This window comes from Mus caroli, unplaced genomic scaffold, assembly GCF_978045245.1.
Source record: "Mus caroli unplaced genomic scaffold, Mus_caroli_1 scaffold_3, whole genome shotgun sequence".
NCBI lineage: Eukaryota > Metazoa > Chordata > Mammalia > Rodentia > Muridae > Mus > Mus caroli.
Genome location: NW_028227258.1, coordinates 33,556,142 through 33,566,686, shown reverse-complemented (window position 1 = coordinate 33,566,686; position 10,545 = coordinate 33,556,142). Strand labels below are relative to the sequence as shown.

Sequence of the window (10,545 nt, the reverse complement as noted above, 5' to 3'; positions counted from 1 at the left end):
GTCCATGGCAACAAATATAAAATACATGTTTTATTTTGGGGCCTTCTCAAAAAAAAAAAAGGAAGCAGTTTTTAATTTGATGGCCCCAATACTGTCATAAGTTTAAAAGTCCTTCCACTGTGACTACTAAACTCTCTGAATCAAGACCTGTGAGCCAGCTATCAATATTTTCCTTTCCTAGAAGGAGAGACTCACTGTAACCAGGGAGTCAGTCTCCTAGCCAGCCAATCTATCAGTGCATGCCAAAAGCAGGCAGAATGTTGGAAGGTTCAGCTTGCCATTACAGTCACTATCAAATAGGAAACAGTATCAAAACAGTGAAAAACTTGTGTTGGCTACTAGATTTATTACCCATCTGCTCCAGAAATTGTCTGGATCCATCATGTTTGACTAGGCCAGCAATGGCCAGTTTAAAAGGCAAAGTGAAATATAACTTCCTATGTCTAGCAATGACTCTTAGTTATATGATACTTTAAAAAAATGTAGCTACCTAAGATCACTTAAAAAAAAAAAAAACCCTGTCAGTAATTAAATGTATCTTTACATTTGTCTATGAACCTTTCCACCAGCAAGGGACACCTTCAGTACCCTAAGTCAATGTTTGACCTTTGAGCATCTCTAGATATGAATAATGCCTTCCTAGGCACTGTTGTTGTACTTGGTCCTGACGTCCAGATTGAGAGTGGCAGGCGGCCCAGCTCTGCTCTGTCTCCACAGCGGCCTGAGGAGCCCCTAATCTTTTAGGAAGTGCTTCAACTCTGTAGGATCCATGGCTTTGATGCAGAACGAATTTCATGGCATCCTAGTATGATAAAAGAGTTGAGGTTTATTGAAAGACATTTTTGATACAGATTTTAAGCATGGGGGTTAAATACAAGGGCTGAGGGTGAGTGTGAGCATCTCCAAGAGTCCAACATTCCATTGTCTTTAGAGAAGTCATATATAAGATACTGATGACTTTGATGTTGTTCTCTTTGAAGGATATTTCAGAAACCTAGGTAAGATGCAGGATCCTTCTTGAGCGTTGTAACCGCCCGCGGCCACACGAACTGAGTTCCTGAGTGGGAGGCTGGAGCTGTAAGGGAGGAAATGGAGAGAGAAGAAAAGAGACCAAGACAAATTTTTCTGATCAAGGCCCAATATTTACTAAGAGTCTGTGCTTATAAAGGGGGAAAGCCCATCCCCTGCCATGCCAGGCTTCTTGATGCTTTGTTACCAAGTTGTCAGCACTTAGTCTGCTAGAGCTGTTAGCATTAGGTCACCAATTTGACAGGTTGTCAGCCATCTCAGGAATATCTCAGGAAGACAGGTGCAGCCTCTCAGCGGGTAATAGCATCTTGGAGAAGAGCAGAGCAGGTGACAGAACAATAGAAGGTCAGAAGATTCCACCCTAGGTGGTCTCATTCACAGTGGCAGCATGGGGCTGACTCAGCCTGCTCTAGGCTAGGGGAGGCTACAGAGGAGCATCAACCAGAATTATAATTTGTAAGGTCAAAGTCTGGATCACAGGGACGCTAGAAGAGTAGGAGGTCTTACTGTAAAAGTTAATAGTCTTGTTTCCCAGAGATTCCCAGAGTTTGTCTGAGAAAAGGACAGAGGCCATACCCACAATGCCATTTATGTTCAAACATAGGTCGTTGCTATTAGAAATAGAATAACCATCTAAGAAGAAATGGTATCAGCCACCTTCATAGCAAATGTGAACTATGTTGTAATTCTGGCTTCTCAGATTGTTATCAAAAGGGGTTTCAGAATGTCCTGAAATGAGATATGAGATTCTTTGTCTTGAAGAACTAAGCAAGACCAACTACCAGGAACTGGGGTTATCTTTCACAGTTTTTGTTTTTGTTTTTTGTTTTTTTTGTTTGTTTGTTTTATCTCCTTGATAGAGGAATTTAAAAACAGACTCAAAGCTTAATGGCCAATTTTTATTAAAGTTTTAATAAAAACCACAGAGCAAGCAAGCAATAAGAAATATGGCTAGGAAAAGAGAAATGAATGCCTTTTGAGTTAGGGCCAGCAATAGAGGTTTGCAGGCAAGCAGATTCATAAGAAAAGACTACAGTTTCAAGACCAGTCTGTTTAAGATTTTGGTTCGTATTCAAAGAAGAGATAAAAATGAAAAAGATCGGTTTTCAAATTTGAATTCTGAAACGTAGGCAGGGTTCTCGGTGAAGATCTGCCAACAACTGCCTCTAGGGAGGGCTCTGAGATAAAGACACCTGTTACCTCTTTAGGAGACAATTATCCCTCCCATCTTCTTAGTATCCTCAGGAGAATTTGCTTTCGGGGGATTGGCCTCATAGCCAGATGATCATCCTGGCCCAGACTCATTAACTCTTAAGAGAAGGGACCGTAATATGCAATGTTCTAATCTTTGGGTCAGATCAGAATGTCATTTGGGGGCCTGGAGAGATGGCTCAGCAGTTATGAGCACTGACTGCTTTTTCAGAGGTCCTGGGTTCAATTCTTAGCAACCACATTGTGGCTCACAACCATCTGTAATATAATCTGATGTCCTCTTCTAGTGTGTCTGGAAATATCTACAGTATATTCACATATATTAAATAAATCTTTTTAACAATGTCATTTTTCTGCCTAGAAGTAGAATTCATATTTCATTCTTTGGACCAGAAAGAAGCAGTTCCCCCAGACCCCCAATAGGATCACTAAGCCCTAAAACCTCCACCTTTTTATTGTGGATGGGAGTTTGGGTCCAAAGCAGAACATGAAGGGACTTGTCCATCCCCAATTGCCTCTGAACTTGCTGATGCCCATGGATCTTCTTAACACAATGATGAAAGGCTCTGTTCTTCCCAACCATGAGAAATTAACATAAGATGTATTATCTTTTCTAACAAAGAGTTAAATAAGCAAGAGAATCACCAATGTTTTAAAGAGTCACCATTTGGTAAAATGCCCTCTTGGGTGAGCAGTTTCTATATTCAAAATATTGCTGAGGTTTTATCTCTTCATAGAAACTATACCATTCTATATTAACTCATGGTGCAAAAATGTCAGGCTGAGCTCTGACCACCTAAGTGAGACATAAGGCCCTTGCACTAGCTGTAAAATCTTAGCCGAATACCTGCTAGGTGTGCTTGCTTGCCTGAATTTTCACAGCTTCACTTTTCTACACAAGGAAAACTTCTTGCCTTGCAAGATGACTTCTGTGTGTGTGGTCATTTTTATGAGACCTCAGACCCATTTCCTCTCTGCCTCTCTCTGTAAATGAAGACAAAGTGAAACCATTTAACTAGACCATTCTGTGGCTAGAAAACACAGTTTATTTGGGAAACAAACTGCTTAGCTGTCACAGAGAGTAGAGAACAGCAGGCTTGCTGGTTTCATTGGGAAGGTAGTGGTAGCAGGAGAAGGCACATGGGCCAGAACAACCTGATGGTTAGAATGGAGACTTTAATCTGTTGTGGGCTATTTGAGTTATTTGGGAGCTAGATGACTTTGCCTGAAGTAGTTGACCATGTGGGAAGTAGTGACTTTCCTGGTAAACAGAAACCCATCTTGTGCGATCCCTGAGGCATGTTGAGGTTAATTTCCTGTTTACCTAATAACAATCTTTCTATTTACCCAGTCGGAGTTATACCTGGGTTAAGCCCGGGCTATATATAATCTTAGGACACTGGCAACAGCACTGAAATTTTGGGGGCCTGCTTTGGACCTAACACACATAATCTTCCCTGTCTTTTCATCCTATCTCAATATCACCATACACAATTACATCTTATTTTCCTATTTCCTTAATTTTGTGTTGATAAAGCAATGCTTCAGACTAGGTAGACCCAGGGAGGAGAAATTTCTTGATTGGGTCATACTTCTGGAGTCTAGTGTCTAGTTGGGGGCTTTCTGACTATTTGAGAGCTCCCAAGCCTTTCTCTACTCTTGGTGAGCTTAACTTGGAGAGTTAGGGTGTTGATGGTCAGGGTCACCAAAGCCACCCAGAGACAGTGGTTTCCTACTCATTGTCTCAAAAAGGAACAAGAAGTTATTGGAGGGAATCATAACTTTATCTAGGGAACATGCAGAAGATTCCTGCCCAGTGTTGTTCTTTGAGACTTACTGTGGGAACGAAATGAAGACTGAGGTCTGCTGTAGGATTGTCTCTTTGTTTGTTATAATAGCATTTAGTATTGAACCCAGGGCCTTGTGCAAGTTTATCAAAGATTCTTCCGCTGAGCTGTGTCTGTGTTGGGACTGGTTGGTTTTGAGTGCATCATGTGCACCCAGTAAACAGTCCACACAATGTATGCCTTGCTCCTTCAGTCTAACCTCCCACCAGAGTTACTCATCCATTTAGGAGAGTGGTCACATAGGCTATGTGACTAGCATACAATCCACTGTGGGCCCTGCCCTTGTCACCAAAAAAAAAAAAAAAAGAAAAGAAAAGTGCTAAGTGGTCTTCAGCACATAGTGGAAGGTGAAGGGGGAAACAGGCTGCAAGAAAGGTCTAACTGGCCCTTTTATAAGGGTGTTAATCTCTCCAGCGGGGCAGAATCCTTATAATGCAAGCCATCTTTACTCCATGGACAGAGCTTTATAAGTCTTGCTTGAATGAAAATAAGTGCTTTTCAAAGGTGGTGACTTTTTAGCGGACCTTAAAGAACATGCACCATCTGCCAAGAAAGGAATTGCTAGATAGAAAAAATAACAGGAGTCAGAGGCCTGGAGGAGCACAGGCTTGGTTCAGTGCTGAGTGTCTATTTCAGAGCTAAAGACACGTTGACTGGAACAAAGCTTGAAAGGAAGAGCTTCCGTGCTGTTCGACTTGATTTTTTTAGGGTCTGGAGAGCACTAGATATTTTTCAAGAAGTCGGTAGCATGTTTCAAAGGAAAAAAAAATGCTACTTATAAACAGGAAGAAAAGAGAAAAATAAAGATAACAGAAGGACCGAAGAGATCATTTTGGTGGTTTTGAATAGAACCACCACTTTGGGTCATCGTCTTAAATAGTGATCACCAGGGAGTGGCACTATTTAAGGAGGTGTGACATTTTTTGGAGGAAATGTGTCACTGGGAATGGGATCTGAGGTTTCAAGAAGCCATTCCAAATCCGGAGTCTCTCTCTTTCTGCTGCTTGCAGATCCAGATGTAGAACTCTCAGCTACTTCTCCTCCATCATGTCTGCCTACGTACCACCATGCTCCCCACCTTGATGAGTATGGACTAAACCTCTGAAACTGTAAGCCAGCCCCAGTTAAATGTTTTCCTTTATAACAACCGCCATTACCATTGTGTCTCTTCGTAGCAATAAAACACTGACTGAGATAGCCAATTAAACAGATATTCAAATAGCAACAGTAATGATATTTTAGGTAAAATCACATCTGAATTGTTTTTCCTGTGATTACTGAAAATCCCTCTCGCTAACCAACAGCCTATACCTTTTGTTAAACACGCATTATTTTGAATTCCCATTTGGCTCCTGTATTTAAACTTAAGCTAATTATGAACATCAATTGATTCTCCACTCCTTCTACGTTTTTATACATCTGTCTGTACTACATCTAAATTTCTATTATCTGGAGATACCAGTAAGCATCACATGTATTAACCCAGTGTCTATTGAAATTGATGTAATTCTCTTCTTTATACTTCTGGCATGATAGACTTTCAGTCACATTTACAAGAAATATAATTTTATCATCTGTATTTTGCCAAAGTAAAGAATTTATTTACTGAGCACAGTATAATCCATTTGATTTGCCAAAGAAATTCTAGGCAACTAGACTCTGTTCAGGGCCTGTGTGAAGTGAAACCCAGTCAGCCAGGACATCTGCTCCTGTCTGTCCTACAACTTCAGCAGACTTCTTTTTATCATCATCCACATCAGACAGGATAGCAACAGCCAGAACAACCTAAGGAAAGAGGCCAGAGAACTGAGCAATGCATGTAAGGGACAGTCCCAGACAGTTAATTGGGATATAAGTCAAGTTGGATCAAATCGATGGCTGGCAACTAGCCACAGATGTTGTCTGGAGTCAGGAAAGACACTGAAGGCAACATAGGCACTGGACCAGCATCTGAGGCCTGGGACCTAAGCCAGAAGTCACCACAGTCCAGTCCCTTAGAGAGTTTCTCAGATATACAGATCTAGGAAGGACATGGACACTTCTTAATAAAGTGACATTTAAATAGAAACAAATGGCCATCTCTATTCTCAAGAGAGGAAATAATTGGTGTAATTAGGTAACGACTTGGTGAGAAGCAGATGGCAAAAGACATCAATGCGGAAGCACACTGAGGGAAATGCAGGGCAGGGCTGGGGAGCTCAGAGTTCTGGAGCAGAGAAGGCTCTGAGGATCAGAGGCCCAGCTTTGGAGTTCAGTGGACACAGAGGAAAAGGCATGATCTAAATGTTTTGAAAGAGACACACTGATTGCCATCGGAAGTAGGCTCCATGAGTTTAGAATAGTTGCAGGTAAACTGGGGAGAGCCGTACAGGGATCCAGGAGTTGGTGAGGTCTTAATGGGAGGGAAAGCAATGGAGGCTCCTAACATGACACATTGCTGAGGGAGATTGGGTGTGAGGAAGGAAGGAAGGAAGGAAGGAAGGAAGGAAGGAAGGAAGGAAGGAAGGATGACTAGAATTTTGCTAAGGATGGCTGATAAGCTGAGGCACTTCCCTCAATCTAATATGAAGAAGACTAGAGAGAGATCTGGGTGTAATGATAAGGGTGGGGTCAGGGGTCTTCTCAAATGTGAGGTTGGTGATGCCTGTCTCCGTACAAATGCAGGCACCAGGCTGATAGCTGGACATAGAAGAGGGAAGTTCCAAGGGAAGACGGAAGGTTGAGTTTTGAGGTTTAGAATCTCTATCATTTAAAGTACAGCATTACATATGAGAGGATACAGGAAGTGAGTGTAGCTGGAGAGGAGGACTATTGCCGGGGTGAGGTTCAGGAGATTTCAGAACAAGAGACTGAGAAAAGGAAGAAGAACCTACGTGAGGCCAGGCAAAACAAATGCTGAATGAGATGGAAAAGAGGTGTTTCAACATCCACATCCACGTGCAGACATAGAGCTCAGATGAGAGAAGTTAATTAATGCTAAGTCTGATTATACAGAACAGGCTATTGGGGAACTACAAACCGTAGTTGTTGCAAAGATGGACAAATGGTCTGGAAAAGAGAGTCTTTGGTGGAATGGAGAAGAAAGGTTTGGAGAGTTGTTTTAAGGACAAATGAAAATAGAGAAAAATTGACAAGTATTCCTTCAGTATTGCTTAGAATGGAGGAAAATATGGGAGGTATGTGAAAGGAGGATAGTGGTCTGTTCAGGCAAGTGATAAGATCAAACATGATTTACATAATCCTGTGCTGTGAGGACAGTGGTACTGTGAGAGGGGTGTGGTGCTGCAAGAAGGAAAATGATGCTGTGAGAGGGGTGTGGTGCCATGAAAAGGACAGTGGTGCTGTAAAGGGGTGTGATGTAAGTAAGTAAGTAAGTGAGTGAGTGGAGGTGGGTATGTTCTGGAGTAGTCTACAACCTTGGTGAGGGCCAAGACTTGCCAATATAACTAGTTCCTCTGGAATTCTTCCCCCTGAATCCTCCTTCATCTTTATCAGCAGTATGAAACTCCTACATATCAAATTCAAGTTTCTAAGAACCCACTGCTTTCTCCTTTCTATGTATATGTGTTGTCTTTGTGACTGTTGCTAGAAGATTAGTAAATTTTTAACACACATTGAGTGTCATAATGCCTTCCTTCCCCCTGCAAATATCACGACCATCATGGTAAAACATGCCGAAATGGGAGTATACACTCTGAGCACCCTGAGCAACAGCATATTTAAAATCTATTCTTTCAGTTTTATTGTCAGTTAGATTTGATCTTTTAAAGGTAATGATGGCTGACAGAATCTCTGTAAAGGCTAATAAAAACAAAAACAAAAACAAAAAGATGCCTGAAGAATGTCCAGAATTATGCTGCATACTGAGGACACGCTGCACCCTGGCCCTGATATTAGGCCATACCTCAGAGCCACTGCCAATTCAAGCTATGCTCACTTTGTCATGACCCTACTGCCCCAGAGGGAATTCTTAACTAGCCAGCAGCTGGGGTTATCATGGCTTTTTAGCAAAGCTATGTCAGCACTAAAGAAGAACAAAAAAGTAAGTAGCTGATATTTCAACTGTCTGTATTTGGGTACTAGAGCTGGCCTAGTTTCTGATTCCTACCTTATAAAGTTCCATTGGGTTGTTGTTGTTCTTCTTCTTCTCAGGAAACAAAACACACAGAGTGTGTGTGTGTGTGCTATTGGTGTCTACTCCTTGGTACAATTTTGAATGTCTGAAGTTCTAGCTGTGTCCCTGTATGTTCCCAGTATCCTTTAGGAGACTTAAGTTGTACACATGCACACTCATGGAACGCCTGTTGGCTGTGATACAGAGCCCACAGACTTTAAACCGTCAAGGAGCTTTGTGTCCTTTGAGGAATGTAAGAATGCATTTATTTAATACTGCAAAGTGAGGTGTACTTAACAAGCTGATGAAGAAGAATGGGGTTTAACTCTTGCAAGGGTTACCTGAGACACACAGTACTTTTCTGTGTATCTGAGATAGAGTAGGTCACATTTCTTTTTTATCATGGCAACCCTACTTAATAAATATTATGAGGATGGCTAGATGAACTTAATTTAATCATTCACATAGTAGATGATGGAGATAAAATGAAAACCGTAGAATTCTACTTTTTTTTTCTTTTTTGTGCAAACCTGGCTGGCTTCCAATTCTCACTATGTAGCTGAAGAAGTTGATCTTGAATGCTATTTTCCTGATTCTGCCTCTGAAGTTCTGGGACTATTGATTGATAAGTACCAAAATACCTACATCAGAAAGTACTTTGGGAATCCTCTGGGTAGGACAACCATTTGATTCAGTTTGTTGGCTCAAATGAGAATGTCCTGCAAAGGCTTATATACTTGAATGTTTGTTTCTTACTTAGTTGGTGGAACTTTTTAGGAAGGATTAGAAGGTGTGGCCTTTCTGAAGGAGGCTTGATTTTAGGGATGGACTTTGAGATATCAAAAGCCCTTGCTAGGCTTGGTCTCCTCTCCTCTCCTTCCCTCCTCTCTCTTTTCCTCCTCTCCCCTCCCTTCCTCTCTCTTTCTGCTGGCAAATCAAGATGTTATCTCTTAGCTACTTCTCCAGTGCTGTGTCTGTCTGCCTGTTGAAATGCTTCCCACCATGATGGTCATGAACTAACTCTCTGAAACTATAAGCAAGCCCCTTGTACTGGCTGGTTTTGTGTGTCAACTTGACACAGGCTGGAGTTATCACAGAGAAAGGAGCTTCAGTTGGGGAGATGCCTCCACGAGACCCAGCTGTAAGGCATTTTCTCAATTAGTGATCAAGAGGGAAAGGCCCCTTGTGGGTGGTGCTATCTCTGAGCTGGTAGTCTTGGGTTCTATAAGAGAACAAGCTGAGCAAGCCAGGGGAAGCAAGCCAGTAAGGAACATCCCTCCATGGCCTCTGCATCAGCTCCTGCTTCCTGACCTGCTTGAGTTCCAGTCCTGACTTCCTTTGGTGATGAACAGCAGTGTGGAAGTGTAAGCCGAATAAACCCTTTCCCCCCCAACTGCTTCTTGGTCATGATGTTTGTGTAGGAATAGAAACCCTGACTAAGACACCCCTAATTAAGTGTGTGTGTGTGTGTGTTCATATGTAACCTTGGTCATGGTATCTCTTCCTAGCAATAGAACAGTAATGAAGACACTCTCTACTCAACATCTTATTACTCCAGAGAAGTTCCACCTGCCTATTACTGAGTATTCATTCAATCCCATTTTAATATCATCAGTGGCATGTATAAGGTCTTGGTAAGAAACTCCGATTTATAAATATTAATTAAGAAGTAATAAAACAGCTACAAATAACCACCACAAAAGATCTTTGACTATTTAGGCTACATTTTAGACTCTGGCCCCTACCACATACAAATTGAAGTACCAACACCTCTCCATTCTCATCCCTCCTGGATCTCACCTCAACACCTTAGCATGATGTGTTAGCCATACAGCCTGGCACCTCTAAACACTTAATGTTTTCTACTGTCATTCTGATTCAAAGTTGATCCCATAAACACAACAGTTGCAGGTCTGTTTACTTACTATTTAGTTACATTGGTATCCAGTCAACCGAAATTCGGGAACCATCTCAGTGGGATAGTTCATTTTAGGAAGTTTTTTAAAGCTCTTTTGAATAGATTCCTGTGGGACTGTGAAAGGCAGCCTGTTTTCTGATTGAGCGGGACTTACTCCAGAGACCCAGTAGAAACTCTACAAAGGATGGAACAGTGTGCCATGCTCCCAGACAGACATGCTCCCAGCCTGACACCATGGAGCCCCAAACTCCATAATCCTGTGACTATCAGTCACGCAGACAATGTCCCAAGTTCCTGGCATTCTGGCTAGACTCCACCCTCACAGTTACCTAACAATAGCCAGGCTTGCTCCTCCCCAGAGCTACCCTGCAACTATAAGCTAGTCTGCAACTATAAAAGGGGTTGATTGGCCCCTCCTCTCTCTA

General features: G+C 41.9%; 1 long non-coding RNA gene across 1 annotated transcript; it reads right to left on the bottom strand.

Annotated features, from left to right (window-relative positions):
• Positions 1–1,216: 1,216 nt before the first annotated feature.
• LOC147005448 (uncharacterized) lies at positions 1,217–10,341 on the bottom strand. Its single transcript, XR_015046597.1, has 3 exons — positions 10,128–10,341; positions 3,089–3,225; positions 1,217–1,336 (listed from the first exon to the last, which is right to left on the bottom strand). It is a non-coding gene; the product is annotated as an uncharacterized LOC147005448 (long non-coding RNA).
• Between the last annotated feature and the right edge of the window lie 204 nt (positions 10,342–10,545).